We start from the raw sequence: 13,364 nt of genomic DNA, 5'->3' as shown, positions 1-13,364 counted from the left end.
GCGCCTTCCTGTTGTGTTTTTTTTTTCTCGTGCTTGCTTGTTTGCTGTTATTTTTTCCTGCCGTTATGTGTCAGTGTTCCTGTCACCTCGAGGTGGGGGAGGGGTAACAGTCACATGCAATACTGCGTTAATTGGTGTCACTTCACCGAGGGGTGGGGGGGTGCTGTCACATTAGCGCCCCTTTCCCCTCTTTGTCCCTGACAGTGTAATTAGTATTTCTGAGCTGCAAATACACACATTTACTGTGTTGGAGCATGTGTGATGTGTGTGTGTGTGATGTGTTTGAGTGTGTGTGTGTGTGTGTGTGTGTGTGTGTGTGTGTTGTGGTGTGGTGTGTGTGTGTGTGTGTGTGTGTGTTGTGTGTGTGTGTGTGTGTGTGTGTGTGTGTGTGTGCGTGTGTGTGTCTGAAAACTGTGTGTGTGAGTTTGTATGATGTGTTTGAGTGTGTGTGAGAGTGTGTGTCTGTGAGTAAAAGGGGGGGTCATAAACAGGTGTGTGAGGGCGTGAAGGACAGAGGGCTTTACAAGGCAGGGGGGGGGGGGGGGTACAGGGGTGGAAAATGCCCTGATGAATTATGGGTCATCAACGCCTTTTCTGCTGCTAATCACCACCATATTTCCCCCCCCCCCCATCAACCCCTACCACTGCAGCTCTTTTTACTGAATCTTAATTCATCCAATCAGCAGCAGCGCTCTCATTACTGACTGCTTTTGGTTTCTGGTTAATAACAGCATCTGACCATTTTAGAGAATAATAAGAAAAGAGACATTTGTAATCCCTAGTTCAACACCAAACTGTGCTCGGTTTCTGTTGAAATTAATTCTGTTTACAAGTTGTTGCAGTTTTGAAGCTTCTTTGCTATTCTGGGCCTTCGAGCTAAAGCAGGAACTTCAGTTTTTCTTTTTTTAACTAAAGCCCTATTCTTTATTTTTTTTTTATTCAAGCTTTTTTCTCAGGAACTAGAGACCTTCAGAGGAACTCATTTGGTTTCAGCCACAGGGATCAGGGTCTCAAATATGTTCCGGTGGACATTTTTTACCCTCCCAGAAGTGTTTGTTCGGAGTGGAAGTTCTTTCAAAACTATAGGAACTTAGGGATGGGATTTGCAGAGTCGGATTTTTTAAATTGGTCGCGACTTCTTTGCTCGTTTCAGACGTCAACGGACTGTTTTGCCAAATCTTTGAATGTTTCTTTTACATTACATTACATTACTTGTTAGACGCTTTTATCCAAAGTGACTTACATACTCAGTACTGTGGACAATCCCCACAGGAGCAATTTGGGGTGAAGTGTCTTGCCCAGGGACACAACGACATGCTGACTGCAGTGGGGTTTGAACCTGTGACCCCCTGATCCGAACACTAACGCACAATACACTGAGCCACACGCCTCCTTTCTTCAGACTATAGAGAAAATGGAGAGAACAATAGACTGAAGAAACATTTTTGTTGCTTGAAAAGTAGTCCCTTAGCCTTCAAAATTCATCCAACTTTAGGGGGGAAATGTAGCTTATGAGTCGGGGACTTCCTTTGAAAACGCAGTCTCCGAGCATCTATAACGGTTCCTAGGTGCTTGTAAAGGTTTCTCTGATCAAACAGAGCTATAAAATATAAAATGTCCCTATTGCACATTTTGTCTTGCTCCCAACAAACTCTAAAGACCGGTATGGGAAGAGGCCAAGAATAACAGCTGATAATGAGACTTTTGTAAGTGTGAGGAGGCAACAGACAGGTCTTTGTATCTCTGATCTGGTGGTTTCCTGTCACCTGATTGTGATGATTGAATGGACGTTGAACTCAAGACACACTAAGATGAAAGGGAAGCGTGGAAAACACCCTTAGCTCGTTTGTTTCTTTGTTTTATGGGTATTTTACCACATGTTGAAATTCATTATCATTTAAAACGTCGCCACAATTCAGTGAATATTGAATAAGTTGGAAAGCCGAGTGCCTTCACATTGTTTGAAAGTCATTGCCAATAGTTTCTTATGGGAAATAAACCTTTATTTTCTCATAAACCGAAAGTACCATTAAAAAAGCAATTCATATCCATTGCTTTGTTTCTGCTGTTCACTAAACAGATCCCACATAATTCAGAAGCTCATGACTCACAGATAGACATCCAGGTTTGTTGTTTTCTGCAGACGTCTCCTGCTTCTGAAAAGATTTAATCTCACTGAATGAACTAGATACCCACATGTCCGCTTCAAGGTTATTAAAGCATTTCATTCACAGATAATTTAACTCTTCATGATTATTGGCTCCTAGCGATCTTGACATTTTCTTGACATTATTATCTTGACATTTCTTCTACTTCTCATCTGTACCTTGGACAAACGAGACCTTCTGGAAAACCTTTCTGTGGGAAAACTGATGTTAAGGTCTGGGACGATTAGTCTTTTAATAACAGATATTTGACTCCAGACATTCGAAGAAAAAAAAACATCAATATTTCTATTCATTAAACAAATGGCGGGCAGAAAAAAAAAGGTCTCTCTCGGACCGCTCCGGAGGGATGGCAGACGGACGCAGTAAAATATTTAATCACCGCTCTTTAAAAGCTCACAGATTTATTCACCCCGCACTGTACGGGCTGTGAAATGGTGCGATGTGATCTGTTTAAAATACCGCCCTTGATCCGCCCTGGGCAAGAGGGCTTCTGGACGCTTTTGTAACGTGACTCGCGGTTTAACTGCCCACCAGCGATGAGACAGAGAGTTACAGAGGAAGGTCAGCCCAATGTGAGCCAGACAGAGATGGCTAAAGTACACACATCCTTTACACAAGTAGAAGTACAGATACTCGTGTTTTAAAATAATCTAGTAAAAGTAGAAGTACTGACTAAACTTCTTTACTCAAGTAGAAGTAAAGAAGTTTGGGCTTTGAAATGTACTTCAGTAAAAAGTACCCATAACTAGCAGCTGTTTTAAAGAGTACCTGACCTCCCTTTATATTAATAGAACAATAATGTCATTGTTAGCTAATGAATGTTTCCATGCTGAACAATGGCAACATGACAACGTTTTCATTGGTCCCTCTTCTTTAGAGAAGACCAGGAAATGCTGGATACACGGATCGTGTTTCAAATCAATAGGCACGCAATGACTCTAAATAATAATGATCACGCCACCAAACCACACATTCAAACTAAAGGAACCAGCCTGTTTGGGAAATGTAAGAAGTAGACAGTACAGGTATTTGGGTTCAACATGTAAGAAGTAGAAAGTACAGGTAATTTAGAAAGTTACAGGTGTGAAGTACAGGTATTTGGGTTCAAACATGTAAGAAGTAGAAAGTACAGGTATTTGTGTTCAAAATGTAAGAAGTAGAAAGTACAGGTATTTGTGTTTAAAATGTAAGAAGTAAAAGTAAAAAGTAGTCAGAAAAATAAGTAGTGGAGTAAAGTACTGATACCAGAAACATGTACTTAAGTACAGTAACGAAGTATTTGTACTCCTCTACTTCCCACCTCTGATGGCTGGTGACCCCCCGGGGAGAGTGAAGCAGTCGATCCCCCACCAACCTAATCACTCCCACTAAAAAAAATCTTTCTCATTTGTTATTCACATGCCCTTAAGGACCCAATGAAGGCCTATCCACAGCCTCTCTGTAACTCCTATAGGACTGTGAAGCAGCTGGGTGGGAGAGCGTCTGTTTGAGAGACCTTCTTTTGACCACACATTTTACTACTTTTAAAAGTCTTGTTGGAAGAAATACTCAGATCCTTTACCTACAGTAAGTAAAATTAAAACTTATGTGTTCTTAAAATACTCCATTGGGTTGGGGGGGTTACTTTAAAAATCCAATATGTTACAATTACTATTTACCTAATCTGAGTATCAAAATCTAAAAGTAATGTAACCTGAATACTTTACGTTACCTTTGGATTAGCTCAATATCAAAAGCAATGCAAATGAAAACAAGAGACAATATGTTTTATACTTAAGTTTGGCACGGCACGCTTAAACCGTGCTACGCGTGAAAATGCGCCATAAATGTACTGAGTTACTTTCCTCCACTGTCAAACACACTTTTCTGTGACCTTGCGTGGTGAGTTTCGTTGAGTGTCTCTTTGATAAATGTCAGAGGTCCGCAGCTGTCTCACCATGTGTTGTTCCTGCGATTGTTTACTTGTGTTTGATGGATATGACGCTGTAGTCCTTGTGACAAACAGAGACCCTCAGGCCCATCTTCTGATGTCAGCAGCTAAGACAAAGCCTCGATGAGGAACACATGACGAAGGCTGGAGAACAACGTCAGACGTGATTTGTAACCTACGAAACATGAAGGAGATCATTGTTTACTTACAGGAGAAACCGCGGCCTCGTGTGCTTTTTCTGATGTAGGGAAAAACAGCTGAGAAGAAAAACAAAGAAAAACGCTCGAGTTTATTGAGGTTATAGTCGAGCCCTGAAGTCACGAATGATTCAGAGTCAAGTGTTTGAGACTTACAGTAAGTCCTCTGTTCAATTCACAAAATAAAGCAAAATGTTTCAGAATCAGACAATCAAAGGACATTCAGTAATTTGGACTCCTTGTAACGCGTCAAACAAAATAAATACATTATCATTGACTCTAATGGAGTTAAGCTAAAACAAATCCTGACTTCCCTTAAAACACATTTGCCATTTTAAATAAACGGTATAAATACAGTTTTAGGAGACGGGATGCCCTCATGGAGTATAGTAAAAAAAACTGAACCATTGATTTTAATTAAACGTATTATGTCAACAAATTTCACTTAACTATATAGGTTACTTGAAAGCAAAAGTGACCTACTATTTCAACTCAATATTATTGCTTTCAACTAACCTAATACAGTTATGTGAACACTTTTGACATTTAATCGAAGTGTTCAGTGTGTGTCAAAACACTGTTGTTATTGGTTTTATGTACACCTACAATGTTAGTGTCAACGCATCAACATGTGATGATGCATGGTCCGTATGCCACTGCCCTTTTCAACAAAACCTTTACAGAAAAGCTGCATTTTAATCACATCAGGTCCCTGGATCTCCACCTCCCTCCTGCTCTGTTTCCTGCCCGGTGGTGTATTAAGGTCGTCACATGACACGTCATGTGCGCTGCCCTTTGATGTAGGGAGGCAAACGTTGGTGAATACTAAGATCCCGTGTCCAAGAAGAATCTTTTTCAGGCATGAAGTGAGCCGGAGAGGCGCTCCTCCCAGCGTTTCATAAAACATTTTGAACTTCTTAAATGTTTCTTTGACAACAATTGATTCAAATGTGCTTTGCTGTCTCTTTTATCATAGTTTCTGTCTGACAGACATGGCAAAAAAACAAGGTTTACCCCTTATATACAGTATACATGTACGTCACTTGCGATTTTCAATACATTTGAAGGATTGTTAAACTCTAAAACTTGCCTCTCAAAAACATTGGAGCGCTCAGAAAATAGACACTGGGGGCAGCACTGTTCCTAAGGAGGCCAGTCTTTATCTAAATCAATTGGTAAAACGACATTTTCATTAAGAAAATGGCGGTATATGGACACAGGCCCTAAAGTAGGCTTTTGTACAGTAGTAAGCATTTTCCAATATTGAAAGAAAAACATTATATAAAAACCCATGGATTGTGTTGACTTGGATTTCCCAGTTCAGTCACAGTTCAGCACCCTAAGTAAGTGTGTGTGCGTGTGTGTGTGTGTGTGTGTGTGTGTGTGTGTGTGTGTGTGTGTGTGTGTGTGTGTGTGTGTGTGTGTGTGTGTGTGTGTGTGTGTGTGTGTGTGTGTGTGTGTGTGTGTGTGTGTGTGTGTGTGTGTGTGTGTGTGTGTGTGTGTGTGCGTGCGTGCGTGCGCGTGTGTGCGTGTGCGTGCGTGTGCGTGCGCAGCAGATCAGCCCTAAGCTTCTCTGAACCTCGGGCACTTCTCTGAGAGGGATAAAGCCTGAACCATGGCACAGATCCACCTTTGCTCTTCATCTTGTCCTCCTTCTTCTTCCCCTTGATCGTCCGTTTCCTTTCAGATGGTAAATGCTAAACAATCGCAACACGACCCAAAGTGATGATGTTATTTTGGAGGGCAGCCATGATTCCTCTGCTGAGATAATCTGCTGTTATAATGCTCTTTTCTGAAAATTGAACCCTGCACTGCCGCTCCGACGGTTCTCTGGAGTGTTTTAGGAACCCTCTCCCACAGATTACCCCCTCCTCTCCCCATCTCAGCCCCTATGTCACCCACTCTCATTCTGTACATTTTCTGTTTTGTGTAGTGCTCGAAAAGATTGAGATCTTTTTAAAGCACTGCAGTTTTTTTTTTCCCCCACTCATGAGTGTTTTCTCAGGAAATGGAAACTCTGCCAAGAAAAGTGTCAACAAAGTTATGAACACTGCATGAGGTGGCTGTTTGCAGGATTATGACTGCTCATAATAATCAGCTTGCCTTCCGGCGAGACGGCTTCAAATGGAAACAGAAGGGTGAGGAAGGGGTTCGGAGATATTGAGATGATGATGATGGGGATAGAATTGCTTTAAATCTGTTCTGTGGGTGGCAGCTGAAAGAGGCTATAGCCCAGCTTACATATGGTATAACTAGGGGTTGATGTGCCATATGGTCTCATATTATCTCAGAGAACTGAAGGAAAGCATATCATTGTAATGTAAAATCCTCGTTTGGAGGTATTATGCTAATTTCCAAGTGCATATTTGTATGTTGTGTCTCTACATGTCTCAATGCTTTAATGTTCAAAAAGCTCTTTATTTTTCTCATACTGCCTGTGCTGCAGCACCTCTTTGTGAGTACTTGTGTTAACATCTTGAGAAATGGCTTTGTGTCGTTGTGTCAGGTAGCTGGTCTGGTTTGCTGGTTTCTCCATTTCCTTATTTGTTGTAATTGTTTGTTTTTGTTCAATCCAAATGTGCCAAAGTAAAGGTTTCAAAACAACTTGGTGTTGTTTCAGCGCTCCTTGGTAAGTTTGATTATTTTAAGGTGAACACACGTTATCAAATGAGTAAATATATAACAGTGACTGATCATTGAAACTCTCAATGGGCTGCACACATTATGAAATGAGAGCTTTTGGCTTTTTTGCTTCTTGGCCTCTCTAGATTTTTCATGTCCTTGCTTTATTTCACAGGTATGACTCACTGGTTTTCATAATATCAGAATCAGTCTTTGCTCGTTTTGTCGGCTGGAAACTCATCTCCTCACATCACCCCCTCCTCTTCATCCCTCTTCTTCTTCTTCTTCATCCTCATATGTTCTCATCAGGAAACCCCTCTTCTTCTCCACTTAGCCTCCATTTCCAGTTTGTTGCTTTGACCTTTTATAATTCTGTCACTGCAGCGTTTGGAGGTTGTAACCCATGACCTTTGGAGTATTGCCTTCGATACGAAGCTCGTTCTATTGTTGCGGCACGCTGGGATTCGTCAGCTATGTGGCGAGCGCTGTAAATGAAAATGGATGATTGAAGTAGAAAATGTCCTCACAGAGAAGTATAGTATTTTATTATCTGGGAGAATGCAGCAAAAATAACTGATGTATAAAAGCAGGGGCACTTAGAAAGGAGGGATGGGCTGTTCAGACTTTGTTCCTTTTAATGGGATTACAAAAATACAAAGTGAATTAAGTATACGAGGTATATCTGTCATTCTAATGTGTTCTTACTTAAGATAGAATACTTTGTTCTTTCCCGTGCAAACAAAACCTCTTCAAATGTGGTTATTAGAGTGTTTTCAGATACATAAAGGAATATATTACTTCTATAAAAAGACTCATATAAGGCTCCTCTATCCAATTACCATAAAAGCCCTGTCACAAAGGCACTGCTTTTGCTGTGTTATTGTTCTTTTATTAAGAAGCATACAAACATTACTGTAGTGTATTGTACTCTCTGTTGTCATCAAGAAGCGTAAAAGGCACCATTTTGCACATGAAAAACACAAAAATAGTTCAGATTTTAGCAGGAATATAAGGCAGATCTCTCTCTCTCAAAGAGTCTTTGTGCAATTATCTAGGTATTGTGTAAGCATTGTGGGTAATCTGGGGGTGCCTCACTGCACTCAATTAGGGTGGAAAGGTTTTAATGTCACTCCTTTTCCCACGGTGCATGGAAAATGCATAAAAACTAGTCTCGAAAACACAAACTCTACCGTTGGTTGTTGAAATGAATTGAATATTTCAGTAGTACAGATAAATATGCTTCTATTCATATTTTATAGATCTGTTCTTTGATCTGTCTACATAATTATTTGTGTGATTTTAATGTTTAAAGTGTTTTTGATCGTGCTCAGGGACTGCAAATGGAAATCAGGAAATAGCTAAATCTTGCATAATAATTGATTCTCTTGTTGAGATAAATGTATTTGATAATAATGATAATAATAATAATAATTATACTAACAAATTAGCACAAACTGACAATTACAAATATAATGTTATATAATTCAGTAGGGCTCCCAGTTACTCTGTATTGCTTTCAAATATGTATTTTCCTGTTGAAATCCTCAAAGGCATTCATGGCTCTGAACCTCATTGTGTGAATAGAAAGAAATAAGTTCAGGTGAGTTCAGACAGTTCACACCTCGTCTGTGTCTGAAGGAGCCGTTGACGCTCACATTGCCTTTAACTGCCGCCGACATGGACCGATGCGGTGCTTCCCTGAGCGTCAAATACCGCCGCCGATGGGAATACATTGCAATCAGTTGAAAGCTCTTTGCGTCTGTTTATGAAGCTGAAGGAGACTCGGCGCGTCACAACTGCACGCCAAAGGACCCTGACCAAGCGTCGCTATTGGACGATCAGGGAGTGAGACTGTGTTGTTAAAACAGCAACAAAATAGAGTATTATGGCCGCTACACACCCACCTGAGACCAAAGAACGCGTACCGAAGACGTCCCGACTTTTACGTTGCCTGCGTCGGCTACGCCGCCCGCCTACGAACACACCGCAAATACTTCAGTCGACGAGTGGCAATAACTGTCCTTGCCAGCAGGCAGCGGTAGTGTGAACAGCCAATCAGAGTGATTGCTTGGGCCGACTTTCTCTGACCTCCCGCGGGAGGTGTGAAAAGGTGCCGTAAAGAGACGACGGTGCGGGACACACCAACCTGAGTAGGGCGCCGCGAATGCCCGACTGCCTCTGACGGCCTCTGACTCCCAAAATCGGGTTGGTGTGTAGCCAGCTTTAGAGCTGAAGGTGCCGCCGATCTGACCAATTAGAGCCGCATTTCCTATTCCTGTCCTCCTGCTCCTTATCTGCTTCATGAGGTCCATGATTGATTCCCATGCGTAATGTGACCCAGCGGTCAGGAGGCCGGCGAGTCACACCCTCATGCAATTTAAAACTCATATTATCTGTGTTTTATTGGACGCTTGTGGGCAGATCACAGAACTGAAGCCTTGTGCTTAACAAGCCAGGAATATGTCTGTCCTGATTTGGTAATATATATAATATTGATATTGATTCTCCAGACAAACAGCATTATTGGTAGTGAGCAGTTAGAATATTACTGTCTCTGAAATGTAATGAGTTATATTGATGCTTACTCTTTTAAAACTGCACCTCTGCCACTTTTCATTCTAATATACTGCACACATTTTTTATCGTATTCTTATCGCGCTTACTTTTTTCGTGAAGTTACATTTTTCGTAAACATTTATTTTAATACTTTTTAAATAGCTTTCAAAATAGTTCAGTTTTTCCATCTTCATTCCTCTTATTGTGTTTCTGTATGCACCATATAGTATACACCAGAGCAAATCCTAGTTACATGTAAACCTACTTGGCAATAAACCTGAATCTGATGCTGCACAAACATAACGTTTTTTAGGACTTACAGTTTACCATTCTGAAATGAAGGGACTTTTTCTGACTCTAAGCATCTTGTGTTGGACTTGAAGAAGATTGAAGAGATGCTTTTTGACCACAGGGCTGTTTGTGATTTAAGACCGGTGATTATTAACAATGAATCCATCAATCCGCATTGCTCTTATGAGTAGGGTAACTCATGCTTCATACCGACAATCCATTCATCTGGATCACCCATGCTGGAAGTCTCCGCTCCAGACTGCAATATGTTTCTTTTACACAGACTAATGCTGCATCGAGTCGACAAACAACAACTCCTGAACAACAAACTAAGCTATGATGATGTTGTATTGTTCACAGAGAATACAATAAACACTGTTTTTGTGTGTAAGCAATGCTATAGCTATTAAATGCAGCTTTCTCTTAATGTTCTATATAAGGCAAACTTAAATAATTTAACATTTTGAGATCCTTTATTCATTTCCAAATTTGAGATTTTTGCACTTTTTCAGAATTATTAGCTCTTCATTGTCCAGATTGCTCCTGATTCCTCCTCTTGTGAGAACGCTACCCAACATCTGGTTGCAAATTCAGTCACGAACAACTTAAATATTTTAAGTGTTAGGCAGCATTACCATTTCCTTAATTGACCGTCCTGCTCCAGTCCTCGTTAATATCCAATGTGCCGTCTACCGTGTTCCTGATTGCATTTGAATTCATTATTTGGGTTTGTTGAGTAGATCCGAACTTCATGTTACTATGTTACAGTTTCAGAGTTTATTTTATGATATTGGATAACAGCCAGGTATGTTAACTCATCTTTATAGTTACAATTAAAGATTGCACGTCCAGTAAAATATTCAGCGTCCCCCAGAGTGGACTGAACCATTCTTAACATTTGTTCCTGCCAATGTCCATTAACATTATCAACACTAAAAGCTTACGTTGGCCATGGGGGTTGAAATGTTATATATGATGGTGGCCATGGGGGATGTGCAATAACGTGTGTGTGTGTGTGTGTGTGTGTGTGTGTGTGTGTGTGTGTGTGTGTGTGTGTGTGTGTGTGTGTGTGTGTGTGTGTGTGTGGTGTGTGTGTGTGTGTGTGTGTGTGTGTGTGTGTGTGTGTGTGTGAGAGTGCGTGCGTGCGTGCGTGCGTGTGTGCGTGCGTGCGTGCGTGTGTGTGTGTGTGTGGGTGCGTGGGTGCGTGCGTGCGTGCGTACGTGCGTGCGTGTGTGTGTTACTGTAACTGTAATATGCAGGGTAAGTGTGATGTTGTTCTATGTGTTAACTGCAGGAGTCCAGAACCAGATTTTCCTTTGGGGACATTAGAAGTATATCTTATTTTGTTTCATTTAACTCTCGTATTTCAGAAGCAGCATAAATCCATCCATGTGTATTTGTTGTGCCAGATATATTAAGGACAAAAGAAAACACTGATCCTGGCTGAATGTCATGAGGTTTTTGAGATGTCTTTGAGATGTGTTCACTCACATGTGTTCTTTGTTGTTCATTAGGATCAACATTAGCACTAATTCTTCCCGGGGTCCGCACACACACAGTCAGACATATATAAAACATAAAAAACAGCTCATAATTTCATGCAATTAACAATTCAGTATGATTGAAAACAAACATGATCACCCTTTTATTACCATCATTAAGCCAACCATAAAAGAATACCATCAGTTGTACACCCACAGACACAGTTCAGCTATAATTCATGAGGAATTTATGTTTTTTGAAGCAAACTTTTGAAACTTACTTTGGAATAATTGTTTGTTAACCATAAGTGTGGGAAGTACATTTACTCAAGTACTGAACAATTTTGACATACTTGTACTTTACTCTTATTTATCTTGTCTTATTCTGTAGAGGGGGGGGGGGGGGGGGGGGGGGGGGGGGGGGTTGTTGTCTTTGACACTATGTGTTGTTTAAGCAAAATGAAAATAAAGTTAAAAAACAACAAAAAACAAGAGTAGTGGTTTAAGTTTGACCGTGGATTCGGGGAGATGAAGGGCGGGAGAAGGGCTGGAGAGGAGGGGTTTAACTTTGACCCTGCTTTCGGGGGGTTGAGGGGTGGATGAGGGCTGCGTGGAGTCGCCTGAAATGACAGCTGTCAGGAGGGGAGAGAGCAGATTTAAAGGTTTAGCAATGCGCTGTGATTGGCTTGTGGGAATAGAGGCGAAGTGATAGGTTTAGCTGGGGAGTGACCCCCCCCCCATCACTGATTGAGACGGGTGAGCGTAGTAAGCTGGAAATATGCAGAGATGGCAAAAGTACACACATCCTTTACTCAAGTAGAAGTACAGATACTCGTGTTTAAAAATACTCTGTCTTGTGATGACTTTTAGCTCTGAAAACAAAATGTGGGTCATTTTATAATATACCAATCATTGCATTCAATAGCATAAGATTATATAAACAAATATGTGATCATAGTAACCAGTCTTTTTTAGTACTACAAATAGCCTTTTGTGAGAAAACTATAGAATTGATTGTGTTTTTTAAGGTTGATTCTCACAAATCCAGGTTAAAAAAATATGTAATTATTTTGTTATGTCAGAACGTTGACGCGGGAAGTCAGTCAGAGTTGGGGGTGCAGCGAAACTGTGGCGCGCTTACACTGTAGGTGTGCCGCGTTTGGGGGTGCGGGGGGGGGGGGGGGGGGGGGGGGTGTGGGTGCTAGTGGAGCCTCGCAGATGGGGGTGCTGCAGCCCCCTCAGCACCCCCCCCTTCCCGCGTCCATGCGTTAAGCCATCATGTCAAGATCAAGATGTAGTGATACCAATATCTAAAGATAACCAGAGGTTGTGGTCTTCTTAGGTCTTCTTACATAATCATACAATGTTATGTTTGAGCTGTCTTCCTCCGGGATGTCTTTTCTCTGAGAGGAATCCCTCCACAATGACTCAGACATTTCAGGTTATGAACACAAGAAAATGATATTAGATACCTCCAAATACCATCGTAATTAAATTGCTATCTTGAGATCTCGGCCTTTGGGAAATAAACACCAGCACCATTTGTTATCTGCAGATAATAAAGTAATGATGATGAGGAAGCAGCTTGATGTCTCCAGATGACAAGATAACTGAGTCATAACCTCCAGATATTGGACATAAAACATTATTAGCATAGCAGCACAGATGCTCCAGGGATAAATGGGCTTTCAGACTATTACTAAAATGATCATGTTATTTCTAGTTGGAGCAGTGGTAGTATTGTTGCAACAGAAGGAGCTTAACGACCATCTCCTCCGACCATATGCTTCTGTTTGACGGCTTAACTTACAACCGTTGGCATGTTTCAGCGGGCACATACACTGTGAGGGTATCATGTGCATCAAGTGGACATTTTGGTACATTTTGGTCCGAGGCTCAGAGTTTTGGCAGTAATGAAAACAGGCGAGAATTCATTTTGTTCTGCTTCCATTTATCCTGAAGCTGACCTTTCGACATTCATTTAGATGATAAACAAACAACCAAATCTCTGCCTAATCTTTGTTTAGTTAAAAAAAATCCTGCTGGGGATTATGAATCTGAGCATTGGATAAGGATCACAGAGACAGCAGATACACACGGCGCATAACTAATACGGCCA

Source organism: Trematomus bernacchii, unplaced genomic scaffold (assembly GCF_902827165.1).
Source record: "Trematomus bernacchii unplaced genomic scaffold, fTreBer1.1, whole genome shotgun sequence".
In the NCBI taxonomy this organism is placed as follows: domain Eukaryota; kingdom Metazoa; phylum Chordata; class Actinopteri; order Perciformes; family Nototheniidae; genus Trematomus; species Trematomus bernacchii.
The sequence above is the reverse complement of the archived record's forward strand: the minus strand, read 5'-3'. Positions refer to the sequence as shown.